We start from the raw sequence: 19640 nt of genomic DNA on the forward strand, positions 1-19640 counted from the left end.
GTTGTGCCCACCTCAAACTTGTGCTGCCCTGATAGACCCAAGGGAGCCCTACAAACTGACATCAGGAACCTGGACTGCTGAGTTTTCTTTCCCAGGGAAAATGGAAAAAGGATGTGCCCGGGGCCCCCTGGCCCTGACTGCAAAAAATCCTTATATCGAAGGATGGACCCCACACCGAAGTTGTCCCCACCTCAAACTTGTGCTGCCCTGATAGACCCAAGGGAGCCCTACAAACTGACATCAGGAACCTGGACTGCTGAGTTTTCTTTCCCAGGGAAAATGGAAAAAGGATGTGCCCAGGGGGCCCTGGCCCTGACTGCAAAAAATCCGTATATCGAAGGATGGACCCCACACCGAAGTTGTCCCCACCTCAAACTTGTGCTGCCCTGATACACCCAAGGGAGCCCTACAAACTGACATCAGGAACCTGGACTGCTGAGTTTTCTTTCCCAGGGAAAATGGAAAAAGGATGTGCCCAGGTGCCCTGGCCCTGACTACAAAAAATCCTTATATCGAAGGATGGACCCCACACCGAAGCTGTCCCCACCTCAAACTTTTGCTGCCCTGATAGACCCAAGGGAGCCCTACAAACTGACATCAGAAACCTGGACGGCTGAGTTTTCTTTCCCAGGGAAAATGGAAAAAGGATGTGCCCGGGGGCCCCTGGCCCTGGACCCCTAGCCCTGACTGCAAAAAATCCTTATATCGAAGGATGGACCCCACAGCGAAGTTGTGCCCACCTCAAACTTGTGCTGCCCTGATAGACCCAAGGGAGCCCTAAAAACTGACATCAGGAACCTGGACTGCTGAGTTTTCTTTCCCAGGGAAAATGGAAAAAGGATGTGCCCAGGGGCCCCTGGCCCTGGGCAGGCACCTCACTGCAAAAAAACTTTTTATCGAAGGATGGACCCCACACCGAAGTTGTCCCCACCTCAAACTTGTGCTGCCCTGATAGACCCAAGGGAGCCCTACAAACTGACATCAGGAACCTGGACTGCTGAGTTTTCTTTCCCAGGGAAAATGGAAAAAGGATGTGCCCAGGGGCCTCTCGTCCTGGGCTGGGACCTCACGGCAAAGAATCCTTATATCGAAGGATGGACCCCACACCGAAGTTGTCCCCACCTCAAACTTGTGCTGCCCTGATAGACCCAAGGGAGCCCTACAAACTGACATCAGAAACCTGGACTGCTGAGTTTTCTTTCCCAGGGAAAATGGAAAAAGGATGTGCCCAGGGGCCCCTGGCCCTGGGCAGGCACCTCACTGCAAAAAAACTTTTTATCGAAGGATGGACCCCACACCGAAGTTGTCCCCACCTCAAACTTGTGCTGCCCTGATACACCCAAGGGAGCCCTACAAACTGACTTCAGGAACCTGGACTGCTGAGTTTACTTTCCCAGGGAAAATGGAAAAAGGATGTGCCCGGGGGCCCCTGGCCCTGGACCCCTAGCCCTGACTGCAAAAAATCCTTATATCGAAGGATGGACCCCACACAGAAGTTGTCCCCACCTCAAACTTGTGCTGCCCTGATAGAACCAAGGGAGCCCTACAAACTGACATCAAGAACCTGGACTGCTGAGTTTTCTTTCCCAGGGAAAATGGAAAAAGGATGTGCCCAGGGGCCCCTGGCCCTGGGCAGGCACCTCACGGCAAAAAAACTTTTTATCGAAGGATGGACCCCACACCGAAGTTGTCCCCACCTCAAACTTGTGCTGCCCTGATAGACCCAAGGGACCCCTAAAAACTGACATCAGGAACCGGGATTGCTGAGTTTTCTTTCCCAGGGAAAATGGAAAAAGGATGTGCCCAGGGGGCCCTGGCCCTGACTGCAAAAAATCCGTATATCGAAGGATGGACCCCACACCGAAGTTGTCCCCACCTCAAACTTGTGCTGCCCTGATAGACCCAAGGGAGCCCTACAAACTGACATCAGGAACCTGGACTGCTGAGTTTTCTTTCCCAGGGAAAATGGAAAAAGGATGTGCCCAGGGGTCCCTAGCCCTGGGCAGGCACCTCACTGCAAGAAATCCTTATATCGAAGGATGGACCCCACACCGAAGTTGTGCCCACCTCAAACTTGTGCTGCCCTGATAGACCCAAGGGAGCCCTACAAACTGACATCAGGAACCTGGACTGCTGAGTTTTCTTTCCCAGGGAAAATGGAAAAAGGATGTGCCCAGGGGCCCCTGGCCCTGACTGCAAAGAATCCTTATATCGAAGGATGGACCCCACACAGAAGTTGTCCCCACCTCAAACTTGTGCTGCCCTGATACACCCAAGGGAGCCCTACAAACTGACATCAGGAACCTGGACTGCTGAGTTTTCTTTCCCAGGGAAAATGGAAAAAGGATGTGCCCAGGGGCCCCTGGCTCTGGGCCGGGGCCTCACTGCAAAAAATCCTTATATCGAAGGATGGACCCCACACCGAAGTTGTCCCCACCTCAAACTTGTGCTGCCCTGATACACCCAAGGGAGCCCTACAAACTGACATCAGGAACCTGGACTGCTGAGTTTTCTTTCCCAGGGAAAATGGAAAAAGGATGTGCCCAGGGGCCCCTGGCCCTGGGCAGAATCCTCACTGCAAAAAAACATTATATCGAAGGATGGACCCCACACCGAAGTTGTCCCCACCTCAAACTTGTGCTGCCCTGATAGATCCAAGGGACCCCTAAAAACTGACATCAGGAACCTGGATTGCTGAGTTTTCTTTCCCAGGGAAAATGGAATAAGGATGTGCCCAGGGGGCCCTGGCCCTGACTGCAAAAATCCGTATATCGAAGGATGGACCCCACACCGAAGTTGTGCCCACCTCAAACTGGTGCTGCCCTGATAGACCCAAGGGAGCCCTACAAACTGACATCAGGAACCTGGACTGCTGAGTTTTCTTTCCCAGGGAAAATGGAAAAAGGATGTGCCCGGGGGCCCCTGGCCCTGACTGCAAAGAATCCTTATATCGAAGGATGGACCCCACACCGAAGTTGTCCCCACCTCAAACTTGTGCTGCCCTGATACACCCAAGGGAGCCCTACAAACTGACATCAGGAACCTGGACTGCTGAGTTTTCTTTCCCTGGGAAAAATGAAAAAGGATGTGCCCGGGGGCCCCTGGCCCTGGGCCCCTGGCCCTGACTGCAAAAAATCCTTATATCGAAGGATGGACCCCACACCAAAGTTGTCCCCACTTGAAACTTGTGCTGCCCTGATACACCCAAGGGAGCCCTACAAACTGACATCAGGAACCTGGACTGCTGAGTTTTCTTTCCCAGGGAAAATGGAAAAAGGATGTGCCCAGGGGCCCCTGGCCCTGGGCTGGGGCCTCACTGCAAAGAATCCTTATATCGAAGGATGCACCCCACACCGAAGTTGTGCCCACCTCAAACTTGTGCTGCCCTGATAGACCCAAGGGAGCCCTACAAACTGACATCAGGAACCTGGACTGCTGAGTTTTCTTTCCCAGGGAAAATGGAAAAAGGATGTGCCCAGGGGCCCCTGGCCCTGGGCAGGGGCCTCATTGCAAAGAATCCTTATATCGAAGGATGCACCTCACACCGAAGTTGTCCCCACCTCAAACTTGTGCTGCCCTGATAGACACAAGGGAGCCCTACATACTGACATCAGGAACCTGGACTGCTGAGTTTTCTTTCCCAGGGAAAATGGAAAAAGGATGTGCCCAGAGGCCCCTGGCCCTGGGCCCGGACATCACTGCAAAAAATCCTTATATCAAAGGATGGACCCCACACCGAAGTTGTCCCCACTTCAAACTTGTGCTGCCCTGTTAGACCCAAGGGAGCCCTACAAACTGACATCAGGAACCTGGACTGCTGAGTTTTCTTTCCCAGGGAAAATGGAAAAAGCATGTGCCCGGGGGCCCCTGGCCCTGGGCCCCTGGCCCTGACTGCAAAAAATCCTTATATCGAAGGATGGACCCCACACCGAAGTTGTCCCCACCTCAAACTTGTGCTGCCCTGATAGACCCAAGGGAGCCCTACAAACTGACATCAGGAACCTGGACTGCTGAGTTTTCTTTCCCAGGGAAAATGGAAAAAGGATGTGCCCAGGGGCCCCTGTCCCTGACTGCAAAAAATCCTTTTATCGAAGTATGCACCCCACACCGATTTTCTGCCCACGTCAAACTTGTGCTGCCCTGATAGACCCAAGGGAGCCCTACAAACTTACTTCAGGAACCTGGACTGCTGAGTTTTCTTTCCCAGGGAAAATGGAAAAAGGATGTGCCCAGGGGCCCCTGGGCAGGGACCTCACTGCAAAAATCCTTATATCGAAGGATGGACCCCACACCAAAGTTGTGCCCACCTCAAACTTGTGCTGCCCTCATACACCCAAGGGAGCCCTACAAACTGACATCAGGAACCTGGACTGCTGAGTTTTCTTTCCCAGGGAAAATGGAAAAAGGATGTGCCCGGGGGCCCCTGGCCCTGACTGCAAAAAATCCTTATATCGAAGGATGGACCCCACACCGAAGTTGTGCCCACCTCAAACTTGTGCTGCCCTGATAGACCCAAGGGAGCCCTACAAACTGACATCAGGAACCTGGACTGCTGAGTTTTCTTTCCCAGGGAAAATGGAAAAAGGATGTGCCCAGGGGCCCCTGGCCCTGACTGCAAAAAATCCATATATCGAAGGATGGACCCCACACCGAAGTTGTCCCCACCTCAAACTTGTGCTGCCCTGATAGACCCAAGGGAGCCCTACAAACTGACATCAAGAACCTGGACTGCTGAGTTTTCTTTCCCAGGTAAAATGGAAAAAGGATGTGCCCAGGGGTCCCTAGACCTGGGCAGGCACCTCACTGCAAGAAATCCTTATATCGAAGGATGGACCCCACACCGAAGTTGTGCCCACCTCAAACTTGTGCTGCCCTGATAGACCCAAGGGAGCCCTACAAACTGACATCAGGAACCTGGACTGCTGAGTTTTCTTTCCCAGGGAAAATGGAAAAAGGATGTGGCAGGGGCCTCTGGCCTTGGGCTGGGACCTCAAGGCAAAGAATCCTTATATTGAAGGATGGACCCCACACCGAAATTGTCCCCACCTCAAACTTGTGCTGCCCGGATAGACCCAAGGGAGCCCTACAAACTGACATCAGGAACCTGGACTGCTGACTTTTCTTTCCCAGGGAAAATGGAAAAAGGCTGTGCCCAGAGGCCCCTGGCCCTGGGCCCGGACATCACTGCAAAAAATCCTTATATCGAAGGATGGACCCCACACCGAAGTTGTGCCCACCTCAAACTTGTGCTGCCCTGATAGACCCAAGGGAGCCCTACAAACTGACATCAGGAACCTGGACTGCTGAGTTTTCTTTCCCAGGGAAAATGGAAAACGGATGTGCCCAGGGGCCCCTGGCCCTGACTGCAAAAAATCCTTATATCGAAGGATGGACCCCACACCGAAGTTGTGCCCACCTCAAACATGTGCTGCCCTGATACACCCAAGGGAGCCCTACAAACTGACATCAGGAACCTGGACTGCTGAGTTTTCTTTCCCAGGGAAAATGGAAAAAGCATGTGCCCGGGGATCCCTGGCCCTGACTGCAAAGAATCCTTATATCGAAGGATGGCCCCCACACCGAAGTTGTCCCCACCTCAAACTTGTGCTGCCCTGATAGACCCAAGGGAGCCCTACAAACTGACATCAGGAACCTGGACTGCTGAGTTTTCTTTCCCAGGGAAAATGGAAAAAGGATGTGCTTGGGGGACCCTGGCCCTGACTGCAAAAAATCCTTATATCGAAGGATGGACCCCACACCGAAGTTGTGCCCACCTCAAACTTGTGCTGCCCTGATACACCCAAGGGACCCCTAAAAACTAACATCAGGAACCTGGATTACTGAGTTTTCTTTCCCAGGGAAAATGGAAAAAGGATGTGGCAGGGGCCTCTGGCCTTGGGCTGGGACCTCACTGCAAAAAATCCTTATATCGAAGGATGGACCCCACACCGAAGTTGTGCCCACCTCAAACTTGTGCTGCCCTGATAGACCCAAGGGAGCCCTACAAACTGACATCAGGAACCTGGACTGCTGAGTTTTCTTTCCCAGGGAAAATGGAAAAAGGATGTGGCAGGGGCCTCTGGCCTTGGGCTGGGACCTCACGGCAAAGAATCCTTATATCGAAGGATGCACCTCACACCGAAGTTGTCCCCACCTCAAACTTGTGCTGCCCTGATAGACCCAAGGGAGCCCTACAAACTGACATCAGGAACCTGGACTGCTGAGTTTTCTTTCCCAGGGAAAATGGAAAAAGGATGTGCCCGGGGGCCCCTGGCCCTGACTGCAAAAAATCCTTATATCGAAGGATGGACCCCACACCGAAGTTGTCCCCACCTCAAACTTGTGCTGCCCTGATAGACCCAAGGGAGCCCTACAAACTGACATCAGGAACCTGGACTGCTGAGTTTTCTTTCCCAGGGAAAATGGAAAAAGGATGTGCCCAGGTGCCCTGGCCCTGACTACAAAAAATCATTATATCGAAGGATGGACCCCACACCGAAGTTGTGCCCACCTCAAACTTGTGCTGCCCTGATAGACCCAAGGGAGCCCTAAAAACTGACATCAAGAACCTGGACTGCTGAGTTTTCTTTCCCAGGTAAAATTGAAAAAGGATGTGCCCAGGGGCCCCTGCCCCTGACTGCAAAAAATCCTTATATCGAAGGATGCACCCCACACCGAAGTTGTGCCCACCTCAAACTTGAGCTGCCCTGATAGACCCAAGGGAGCCCTAAAAACTGACATCAGGAACCTGGACTGCTGAGTTTTCTTTCCCAGGGAAAATGGAAACAGGATGTGCCCGGGGGCCCCTGGCCCTGGGCCCCTGGCCCTGACTGCAAAAAATCCTTATATCGAAGGATGGACCCCACACCGAAGTTGTGCCCACCTCAAACTTGTGCTGCCCTGATAGACCCAAGGGAGCCCTACAAACTGACATCAGGAACCTGGACTGCTGAGTTTTCTTTCCCAGGGAAAATGGAAAAAGGGTGAGCCGAGGGGCCCCTGGCCCTGGGCTGGGACCTCACTGCAAAGAATCCTTATATCGAAGGATGGACCCCACACCGAAGTTGTCCCCACCTCAAACTTGTGCTGCCCTGATAGACCCAAGGGAGCCCTACAAACTGACATCAGGAACCTGGACTGCTGAGTTTTCTTTCCCAGGGAAAATGGAAAAAGGGTGTGCCCGTCGGCCCCTGGCCCTGACTGCAAAAAACCCTTATATCGAAGGATGCACCCCACACCGAAGTTGTGCCGACCTCAAACTTGTGCTGCCCTGATAGACCCAAGGGAGCCCTACAAACTGACATCAGGAACCTGGATTACTGAGTTTTCTTTCCCAGGGAAAATGGAAAAAGGATATGCCCAGGGGTCCCTAGACCTGGGCAGGCACCTCACTGCAAGAAATCCTTATATCGAAGGATGGACCCCACACCGAAGTTGTGCCCACCTCAAACTTGTGCTGCCCTGATAGACCCAAGGGAGCCCTACAAACTGACATCAGGAACCTGGACTGCTGAGTTTTCTTTCCCAGGGAAAATGGAAAAAGGATGTGCCCAGGGGCCCCTGGCCCTGGGCCCCTGGCCCTGACTGCAAAAAATCCTTATATTGAAGGATGGACCCCACACCGAAGTTGTGCCCACCTCAAACTTGTGCTGCCCTGATACATCCAAGGGAGCCCTACAAACTGACATCAGGAACCTGGACTGCTGAGTTTTCTTTCCCAGGGAAAATGGAAAAAGGATGTGCCCAGGGGCCCCTGCCCCTGACTGCAAAAAATCCTTATATCGAAGGATGCACCCCACACCGAAGTTGTGCCCACCTCAAAATTGAGCTGCCCTGATAGACCCAAGGGAGCCCTAAAAACTGACATCAGGAACCTGGACTGCTGAGTTTTCTTTCCCAGGGAAAATGGAAAAAGGATGTGCCCGGGGGCCCCTGGCCCTGGGCAGGGACCTCACTGCAAAGAATCCTTATATCGAAGGATGGACCCCACACCGAAGTTGTGCCCACCTCAAACTTGTGCTGCCCTGATAGACCCAAGGGAGCCCTACAAACTGACATCAAGAACCTGGACTGCTGAGTTTTCTTTCCCAGGTAAAATGGAAAAAGGATGTGCCCAGGGGCCCCTGGCCATGACTGCAAAAAATACTAATATCAAAGGATGCACCTCACACCGAAGTTGTCCCCACCTCAAACTTGTGCTGCCCTGATAGACCCAAGGGAGCCCTACAAACTGACATCAGGAACCTGGACTGCTGAGTTTTCTTTCCCAGGGAAAATGGAAAAAGGATGTGCCCAGGGGCCCCTGCCCCTGACTGCAAAAAATCCTTATATCGAAGGATGCACCCCACACCGAAGTTGTGCCCACCTCAAACTTGAGCTGCCCTGATAGACCCAAGGCAGCCCTACAAACTGACATCAGGAACCTGGACTGCTGAGTTTTCTTTCCCAGGGAAAATGGAAACAGGATGTGCCCGGGGGCCCCTGGCCCTGGGCCCCTGGCCCTGACTGCAAAAAATCCTTATATCGAAGGATGGAACCCACACCGAAGTTGTCCCCACCTCAAACTTGTGCTGCCCTGATACACCCAAGGGAGCCCTACAAACTGACATCAGGAACCTGGACTGCTGAGTTTTCTTTCCCAGGGAAAATGGAAAAAGGATGTGCCCAGGGGCCCCTGGCCCTGGGCAGGGGCCTCACTGCAAAAAATCCTTATATCGAAGGATGCACCCCACACCGAAGTTGTGCCCACCTCAAACTTGTGCTGCCCTGATAGACCCAAGGGAGCCCTACAAACTGACATCAGGAACCTGGACTGCTGAGTTTTCTTTCCCAGGGAAAATGGAAAAAGGATGTGCCCAGGGGCCCCTGGCCCTGGGCCCCTGGCCCTGACTGCAAAAAATCCTTATATTGAAGGATGGACCCCACACCGAAGTTGTGCCCACCTCAAACTTGTGCTGCCCTGATAGACCCAAGGGAGCCCTACAAACTGACATCAGGAACCTGGATTACTGAGTTTTCTTTCCCAGGGAAAATGGAAAAAGGATGTGCCCAGGGGTCCCTAGACCTGGGCAGGCACCTCACTGCAAGAAATCCTTATATCGAAGGATGGACCCCACACCGAAGTTGTCCCCACCTCAAACTTGTGCTGCCCTGATAGACCCAAGGGAGCTCTACAAACTGACATCAGGAACCTGGACTGCTGAGTTTTCTTTCCCAGGGAAATGGAAAAAGGATGTGCCCAGGGGCCCCTGGCCCTGGGCAGGGGCCTCATTGCAAAGAATCCTTATATCGAAGGATGCACCTCACACCGAAGTTGTCCCAACCTCAAACTTGTGCTGCCCTGATAGACCCAAGGGAGCCCTACAAACTGACATCAGGAACCTGGACTGCTGAGTTTTCTTTCCCAGGGAAAATGGAAAAAGGCTGTGCCCAGAGGCCCCTGGCCCTGGGCCCGGACATCACTGCAAAAAATCCTTATATCGAACGATGGACCCCACACCGAAGTTGTCCCCACCTCAAACTTGTGCTGCCCTGATAGACCCAAGGGAGCCCTACAAACTGACATCAGGAACCTGGACTGCTGAGTTTTCTTTCCCAGGGAAAATGGAAAAAGGATGTGCCCGGGGGCCCCCGGCCCTGACTGCAAAAAATCCTTATATCGAAGGATGGACCCCACACCGAAGTTGTGCCCACCTCAAACTTGTGCTGCCCTGATAGACCCAAGGGACCCCTAAAAACTAACATCAGGAACCTGGACTGCTGAGTTTTCTTTCCCAGGGAAAATTGAAAAAGGATGTGCCCAGGGGCCCCTGGCCCTGGGCAGGGGCCTCACTGCAAAAAATCCTTATATCGAAGGATGGACCCCACACCGAAGTTGTGCCCACCTCAAACTTGTGCTGCCCTGATAGACCCAAGGGAGCCCTACAAACTGACATCAGGAACCTGGACTGCTGAGTTTTCTTTCCCAGGGAAAATGTAAAAAGGATGTGCCAAGGGGCCCTTGGCCCTGACTGCAAAAAATCCTTATATCGAAGGATGCACCCCACACCCAAGTTGTCCCCATCTCAAACTTGTGCTGCCCTGATACACCCAAGGGAGCCCTACAAACTGACATCAGGAACCTGGACTGCTGAGTTTTCTTTCCCAGGGAAAATGGAAAAAGCATGTGCCCGGGGGTCCCTGGCCCTGACTGCAAAGAATCCTTATATCGAAGGATGGACCCCACACCGAAGTTGTCCCCACCTCAAACTTGTGCTGCCCTGATAGACCCAAGGGAGCCCTACAAACTGACATCAGGAACCTGGACTGCTGAGTTTTCTTTCCCAGGGAAAATGGAAAAAGGATGTGCCCGGGGGCCCCTGGCCCTGGGACCCTGGCCCTGACTGCAAAAAATCCTTATATCGAAGGATGCACCCCACACCGAAGTTGTGCCCACCTCAAACTTGTGCTGCCCTGATAGACCCAAGGGTGCCCTACAAACTGACATCAAGAACCTGGACTGCTGAGTTTTCTTTCCCAGGTAAAATGGAAAAAGGATGTGCCCAGGGGCCCCTGGCCCTGACTGCAAAAAATCCTTATATCGAAGGATGCACCCCACACCGAAGTTGTCCCCACCTCAAACTTGTGCTGCCCTGATACACCCAAGGGAGCCCTACAAACTGACATCAGGAACCTGGACTGCTGAGTTTTCTTTCCCAGGTAAAATTGAAAAAGGATGTGCCCGGGGGCCCCTGGCCCTGACTGCAAAAAATCATTATATCGAAGGATGGAACCCACACCGAAGCTGTCCCCACCTCAAGCTTGTGCTGCCCTGATAGACCCAAGGGAGCCCTACAAACTGACATCAGGAACCTGGACTGCTGAGTTTTCTTTCCCAGGGAAAATGGAAAAAGCATGTGCCCGGGGGCCCCTGGCACTGGGCCCAGGGCCCTGACTGCAAGAAATCCTTATATCGAAGGATGGACCCCACACCGAAGTTGTGCCCACCTCAAACTTGTGCTGCCCTGATAGACCCAAGGGAGCCCTACAAACTGACATCAGGAACCTGGACTGCTGAGTTTTCTTTCCCAGGGAAAATGGAAAAAGGATGTGCCCGGGGGCCCCTGGCCCTGGGCCCCTGGCCCTGACTGCAAAAAATCCTTATATCGAATGATGGACCCCACACCGAAGTTGTCCCCACCTCAAACTTGTGCTGCCCTGATAGACCCAAGGGAGCCCTACAAACTGACATCAGGAACCTGGACTGCTGAGTTTTCTTTCCCAGGGAAAATGGAAAAAGGATGTGCCCGGGGGCCCCTGGCCCTGACTGCAAAAAATCCTTATATCGAAGGATGGACCCCACACCGAAGTTGTCCCCACCTCAAACTTGTGCTGCCCTGATAGACCCAAGGGAGCCCTACAAACTGACATCAGGAACCTGGACTGCTGAGTTTTCTTTCCCAGGGAAAATGGAAAAAGGATGTGCCCAGGGGCCCCTGGCCCTGGGCTGGGGCCTCACTGCAAAGAATCCTTATATCGAAGGATGGACCCCACACCGAAGTTGTCCCCACTTCAAACTTGTGCTGCCCTGTTAGACCCAAGGGAGCCCTACAAACTGACATCAGGAACCTGGACTGCTGAGTTTTCTTTCCCAGGGAAAATGGAAAAAGGATGTGCCCGGGGGCCCCTGGCCCTGACTGCAAAAAATCCTTATATCGAAGGATGGAACCCACACCGAAGCTGTCCCCACCTCAAGCTTGTGCTGCCCTGATAGACCCAAGGGAGCCCTACAAACTGACATCAGGAACCTGGACTGCTGAGTTTTCTTTCCCAGGGAAAATGGAAAAAGGATGTGCCCAGAGGCCCCTGGCCCTGGGCCCGGACATCACTGCAAAAAATCCTTATATCGAAGGATGGACCCCACACCGAAGTTGTGCCCACCTCAAACTTGTGCTGCCCTGATAGACCCAAGGGAGCCCTACAAACTGACATCAGGAACCTGGACTGCTGAGTTTTCTTTCCCAGGGAAAATGGAAAAAGCATGTGCCCGGGGGCCCCTGGCCCTGGGCCCAGGGCCCTGACTGCAAGAAATCCTTATATCGAAGGATGGACCCCACACCGAAGTTGTCCCCACCTCAAACTTGTGCTGCCCTGATAGACCCAAGGGAGCCCTACAAACTGACATCAGGAACCTGGACTGCTGAGTTTTCTTTCCCAGGGAAAATGGAAAAAGGATGTGCCCAGGGGCCCCTGGCCCTGGGCAGGGGCCTCACTGCAAAAAATCCTTATATCGAAGGATGGACCCCACACCGAAGTTGTGCCCACCTCAAACTTGTGCTGCCCTGATACACCCAAGGGAGCCCTACAAACTGACATCAGGAACCTGGACTGCTGAGTTTTCTTTCCCAGGGAAAATGGAAAAAGGATGTGCCCAGGGGCCTCTGGTCCTGGGCTGGGACCTCACGGCAAAGAATCTTTATATCGAAGGATGGACCCCACACCGAAGTTGTGCCCACCTCAAACTTGTGCTGCCCTGATAGACCCAAGGGAGCCCTACAAACTGACATCAGGAACCTGGACTGCTGAGTTTTCTTTCCCAGGGAAAATGGAAAAAGGATGTGCCCGGGGGCCCCTGGCCCTGGGCCCATGGCCCTGACTGCAAAAAATCCTTATATCGAATAATGGACCCCACACCGAAGTTGTGCCCACCTCAAACTTGTGCTGCCCTGATAGACCCAAGGGAGCCCTACAAACTGACATCAGGAACCTGGACTGCTGAGTTTTCTTTCCCAGGGAAAATGGAAAAAGGATGTGCCCAGAGGCCCCTGGCCCTGACTGCAAAAAATCCTTATATCGAAGGATGGACCCCACATCGAAGTTGTCCCCACCTCAAACTTGTGCTGCCCTGATAGACCCAAGGGAGCCCTACAAACTGACATCAGGAACCTGGACTGCTGAGTTTTCTTTCCCAGGGAAAATGGAAAAAGGATGTGCCCGGGGGCCCCTGGCCCTGGGCCCCTGGCCCTGACTGCAAAAAATCCTTATATCGAATAATGGACCCCACACCGAAGTTGTGCCCACCTCAAACTTGTGCTGTCCTGATAGACCCAAGGGAGCCCTACAAACTGACATCAGAAACCTGGACTGCTGAGTTTTCTTTCCCAGGGAAAATGGAAAAAGGGTGTGCGCAGGGGCCCCTGGCCCTGACTGCAAAAAATCCTTATATCGAAGGATGGACCCCACACCGAAGCTGTCCCCACCTCAAACTTGTGCTGCCCTGATAGACCCAAGGGAGCCCTACAAACTGACATCAGGAACCTGGACTGCTGAGTTTTCTTTCCCAGGGAAAATGGAAAAAGGATGTGCCCAGGGGCCCCTGGCCCTGGGCCCCTGGCCCTGACTGCAAAAAATCCTTATATCGAAGGATGGACTCCACACCGAAGTTGTGCCCACCTCAAACTTGTGCTGCCCTGATACACCCAAGGGAGCCCTACAAACTAACATCAGAAACCTGGACTGCTGAGTTTTCTTTCCCAGGGAAAATGGAAAAAGGATGTGCGCAGGGGCCCCTGGCCCTGACTGCAAAAAATCCTTATATCGAAGGATGGACCCCACACCGAAGCTGTCCCCACCTCAAACTTGTGCTGCCCTGATAGACCCAAGGGAGCCCTACAAACTGACATCAGGAACCTGGACTGCTGAGTTTTCTTTCCCAGGGAAAATGGAAAAAGGATGTGCCCAGGGCCCCCTGGCCCTGACTGCAAAAAATCATTATATCGAAGGATGGAACCCACACCGAAGTTGTGCCCACCTCAAACTTGTGCTGCCCTGATACACCCAAGGGAGCCCTACAAACTGACATCAGGAACCTGGACTGCTGAGTTTTCTTTCCCAGGGAAAATGGAAAAAGGATGTGCCCAGGGGCCCTTGGCCCTGACTGCAAAAAATTCTTATATCGATGGATGGACCCCACACCGAAGTTGTCCCAACCTCAAACTTCTGCCACCCTGATAGACTCAAGGGAGCCCTAAAAACTGACATCAGGAACCTGGACTGCTGAGTTTTCTTTCCCAGGGAAAATGGAAAAAGGATGTGCCCAGAGGCCCCTGGCCCTGACTGCAAAAAATCCTTATATCGAAGGATGGACCCCACACCGAAGTTGTCCCCACCTCAAACTTGTGCTGCCCTGATAGACCCAAGGGAGCCCTACAAACTGACATCAGGAACCTGGACTGCTGAGTTTTCTTTCCCAGGGAAAATGGAAAAAGGATGTGCCCGGGGGCCCCTGGCCCTGGGCCCCTGGCCCTGACTGCAAAAAATCCTTATATCGAATAATGGACCCCACACCGAAGTTGTGCCCACCTCAAACTTGTGCTGCCCTGATACACCTAAGGGAGCCCTACAAACTGACATCAGGAACCTGGACTGCTGAGTTTTCTTTCCCAGGGAAAATGGAAAAAGGATGTGCCCAGGGGCCTCTGGTCCTGGGCTGGGACCTCACGGCAAAGAATCTTTATATCGAAGGATGGACCCCACACCGAAGTTGTGCCCACCTCAAACTTGTGCTGCCCTGATAGACCCAAGGGAGCCCTACAAACTGACATCAGGAACCTGGACTGCTGAGTTTTCTTTCCCAGGGAAAATGGAAAAAGGATGTGCCCAGGGGCCCCTGGCCCTGACTGCAAAAAATCCTTATATCGAAGGATGGACCCCACACCGAAGTTGTCCCAACCTCAAACTTCTGCCACCCTGATAGACTCAAGGGAGCCCTAAAAACTGACATCAGGAACCTGGACTGCTGAGTTTTCTTTCCCAGGGAAAATGGAAAAAGGATGTGCTTGGGGGACCCTGGCCCTGACTGCAAAAAATCCTTATATCGAAGGATGGACCCCACACCGAAGTTGTCCCCACCTCAAACTTGTGCTGCCCTGATACACCCAAGGGAGCCCTACAAACTGACATCAGGAACCTGGACTGCTGAGTTTTCTTTCCCAGGGAAAATTGAAAAAGGATGTGCCCAGAGGCCCCTGGCCCTGGGCCCGGACATCACTGCAAAAAATCCGTATATCGAAGGATGCACCCCACACCGAAGCTGTCCCCACCTCAAACTTGTGCTGCCCTGATACACCCAAGGGAGCCCTACAAACTGACATCAGGAACCTGGATTGCTGAGTTTTCTTTCCCAGGGAAAATGGCCAAAGGATGTGCCCAGGGGCCCCTAGACTTGGGCAGGGACCTCACTGCAAAGAATCCTTATATCGAAGGATGGACCCCACACCGAAGTTGTGCCCACCTCAAACTGGTGCTGCCCTGATAGACCCAAGGGAGCCCTACAAACTGACATCAGGAACCTGGACTGCTGAGTTTTCTTTCCCAGGGAAAATGGAAAAAGGATGTGCCCAGGGGCCCCTGGCCCTGGGCAGGGACCTCACGGCAAAGAATCCATATATCGAAGGATGGACCCCACACCGAAGTTGTCCCAACCTCAAACTTCTGCCACCCTGATAGACTCAAGGGAGCCCTACAAACTGACATCAGGAACCTGGACTGCTGAGTTTTCTTTCCCAGGGAAAATGGAAAAAGGATGTGCTTGGGGGACCCTGGCCCTGACTGCAAAAAATCCTTATATCGAAGGATGGACCCCACACCGAAGTTTTGCCCACCTCAAACTTGTGCTGCCCTGATAGACCCAAGGGAGCCCTACAAACTGACATCAGGAACCTGGACTGCTGAGTTTTCTTTCCCAGGGAAAATGGAAAAAGGATGTGCCCGGGGGCCCCTGGCCCTGGGCCCCTGGCCCTGACTGCAAAAAATCCTTATATCGAATAATGGACCCCACACCGAAGTTGTGCCCACCTCAAACTTGTGCTGCCCTGATAGACCCAAGGGAGCCCTACAAACTGACATCAGGAACCTGGACTGCTGAGTTTTCTTTCCCAGGGAAAATGGAAAAAGGATGTGCCCAGAGGGCCCTGGCCCTGGGCCCGGACATCACTGCAAAAAATCCTTATATCGAAGGATGGACCCCACACCGAAGTTGTGCCCACCTCAAACTTGTGCTGCCCTGATAGACCCAAGGGAGCCCTACAAACTGACATCAGGAACCTGGACTGCTGAGTTTTCTTTCCCAGGGAAAATGGAAAAAGGATGTGCCCAGGGGGCCCTGGCCCTGACTGCAAAGAATCCTTATATCGAAGGATGGACCCCACACCGAAGTTGTCCCCACCTCAAACTTGTGCTGCCCTGATAGACCCAAGGGAGCCCTACAAACTGACATCAGGAACCTGGACTGCTGAGTTTTCTTTCCCAGGGAAAATGGAAAAAGGATGTGCCCAGGGGCCCCTGGCCCTGGGCAGGGGCCTGACTGCAAAAAATCCTTATATCGAAGGATGGACCCCACACCGAAGTTGTCCCCACCTCAAACTTGTGCTGCCCTGATACACCCAAGGGAGCCCTACAAACTGACATCAGAAACCTGGACTGCTGAGTTTTCTTTCCCAGGGAAAATGGCCAAAGGATGAGCCCAGGTGCCCCTGGCCCTGGCCTTAGACGTCACTGCAAAAAATCCTTATATCGAAGGATGGAGCCCACACCGAAGTTGTCCCCACCTCAAACTTGTGCTGCCCTGATAGACCCAAGGGAGCCCTAAAAACTGACATGAGGAACCTGGACTGCTGAGTTTTCTTTCCCAGGGAAAATGGCCAAAAAGTGCGCCCAGGGGCCCCTGGCCCTGACTACAAAAAATCCTTATATCGAAGGATGGAGCCCACACCGAAGTTGTCCCCACCTCAAACTTGTGCTGACCTGATACATCCAAGGGAGCCCTACAAACTGACATCAGGAACCTGGACTGCTGAGTTTTCTTTCCCAGGGAAAATGGAAAAAGGATGTGCCCAGGGGCCCCTGGCCCTGACTGCAAAGAATCCTTATATCGAAGGATGGACCCCACACCAAAGTTGTCCCCACCTCAAACTTGTGCTGCCCTGATAGACCCAAGGGAGCCCTACAAACTGACATCAGGAACCTGGACTGCTGAGTTTTCTTTCCCAGGGAAAATGGAAAAAGGATGTGCCCAGGTGATCCCCCAAACCCTGTTCAAAGTACTCACCGTCCTTCCATGAGACAGCCCCGGGAGCCCCCCATAAACTCCTCTTCTTAAGCAATGCTGGTTGAGGCAAAGCCTCGCCCTTAAATATCCTCCCTTGGAGGGACCCGCCCCTCCTCCTCATCCTGCTAACAGCTCACACCTGGCACTGTATCCACTCTCCAACAGCGTCTCTTGGTCTCTCCCTCTCCAGCACACAGCCCACTTCTCACAGACACAGATCCAACAAAACTCTGCTACAGGTGTCGGCTTTTCTTAATCCACCTGGTTACCTGATTAAAACACATACATGCATTGATGGTCATTGAGAGAAAGCTTTTTCCTGGAGAAAACAGTCCTTTTGCCGGCACACTTTGATACACTATGGCAAAAAGCAGAATCTGCACCAACTCCTAAGACCCCTGCCGAGGAACCCAGCCCTGCCTGGGACACCCAAAGCAGCAGACCTCAAAAAAGGAGGGGAAAAGTCAAGCTTGGAGTGGAAAAAGAGGACAGAAGTACAGCAGCCTTTAAAAATGCCTGCACGGAGCAATAGTGGGAACCAGACACATTTCTTCTTTCCTTGCTTTCTGTGATGACATAAATAGGAAGTAAGAACACGTTAAACAAAAGGCAGAGCTAGGATTTTACAGGTCTTTATTTTGGCAGGCTGCATGACAAACACCTCTTCAGGGACTGCGACGCCTTTTGGGGAATGGCAGAGAACGGAGGCAAAAGGTGCCGGGGAGCCCTTTCTGTTCCCTTCAGCCCCTGCAGCTGCTCCGCTGGTTTCAGGGCACACGCTTGGTTTGTTCCTGAAGAAAAAGGCTAGGGCATGATTTTCAGAACTACTGCCCGTCCCCAGTCAGAGTTTCCTACATTCCTGGGTACAAATCCTTCACACACCCCGACTCCCACAGGCCGACCCCAAAACCCCCAAAACCCCCCAAAATCCTTCACACATACCCCGGAGTCCCACAGGCCGACCCCAAAACCCCCCAAACCCCCCAAAATCCTTCACACATACCCCGGAGTCCCACAGGCCAACCCCAAAACCCCTCAAAGCCCCCCAAAATCCTTCCCACACCCCCACGACTTCCACAGGCTGACCCCAAAACCCCCAAAACCCCCCAAAACCCCCGAGAATCCTTCACACACCCCCACGAGTCCCACAGACCAACCCCAAAACCCCTCAAAGCTCCCCAAAATCCTTCACACACCCACACGACTCCCACAGGCCGACCCCAAAACCCCCCAAAACCCCCAAAATCCTTCACACACCCCCACGACTCCCACAGGCCGACCCCAAAACCTCCAAAATCCTTCACACATACCCCGGAGTCCCACAGGCCGACCCCAAAACCCCCAAAACCCCCCAAAACCCCCAAAATCCTTCACACACCCCCACGACTCCCACAGGCCAACCCCAAAACCCCCAAAATCCCCCCAAAACCCCCAAAATCCTTCCCACACCCCCACGACTCCCACAGGCCAACCCCAAAACCCCCCAAAACCCCCGAGAATCCTTCACACCCCCCCACGACTCCTACAGGCCAACCCCAAAACCCCCAAACCCCCCCCAAAACCCCCAAAATCCTTCACACATACCCCGGAGTCCCACAGGCTGACCCCAAAACCCCCAAAATCCCCCCAAAACCCCCCAAAATCCTTCCCACACCCCCACGACTCCCACAGGCCGACCCCAAAACCCCCTCAAAGCCCCCCAAAATACCCAAATCCCTCCGAGGACCCCCCGGACTCCCCCATGAAGTCCCCAAAACTCGTCCCTGGGACCCCCAACCCCCCAGAGCCCCCCCAAAAAACGGAGGCCGAGGCGGTGCCAAAGCTCAGTGGCCACTTTATAAAAAGGGGGGGCTCGGGGGCCCCCCCGTATCCACATATGTACACGGGGGAGGGGCATGTACAGGTATTTACACCCCCCGGGGTATTTACAGAGGGGGGGAGGGGCGGGGGGAGGGGCAGACCCCCCCTCCCCCACATCCCCCCCCACCCCAGACACGCCCCCCCCCAGTTTCTACAAGAAACAGCCAAAAAAAAGGGAGAAAAAAGCCTTTTTTGGGAGGGGGGGAGGGGCGCGGTGACGTCACGGTGACGTCACGGTGATGTCACGGTGATGTCATCGCGGCGGTGGAGGGGCGGCAATGCCAGGGCGGCAGCGCCGGCGACGTCACCGCGCCGAGCGCGGCGGCCCCGCGGTCCAGAGGTTGGCTCTTGGCTTCTTCCTGTTGGTTGGGTCAACCCCAGTGGCCAAACTCTGGTCCTGGTGGCCGAACGTCGACCCTGCGCCGTCCTCACGCCGGTGGTGGCCCCTCGCATCGGCTGTGGCAGCCAAACCCTGACCATGGTGGCCAAAACCCAACGGCGGTGGCCAAAAGCCAATGGCGGTGGCTGAAGGTCAACCATGGCGACCAAAGGTCAATGGTGGTAGCCAAACCCCAACCATGGTGGCCAAAACCCAACGGCGGTGGCCAAAAGCCAATGGCGGTGGCTGAAGGTCAACCATGGCGACCAAAGGTCAATGGTGGTAGCCAAACCCTGACCATGGTGGCCAAAACCC

This window comes from Lonchura striata, unplaced genomic scaffold, assembly GCF_046129695.1.
Source record: "Lonchura striata isolate bLonStr1 unplaced genomic scaffold, bLonStr1.mat Scaffold_121, whole genome shotgun sequence".
NCBI classification, from domain to species: domain Eukaryota; kingdom Metazoa; phylum Chordata; class Aves; order Passeriformes; family Estrildidae; genus Lonchura; species Lonchura striata.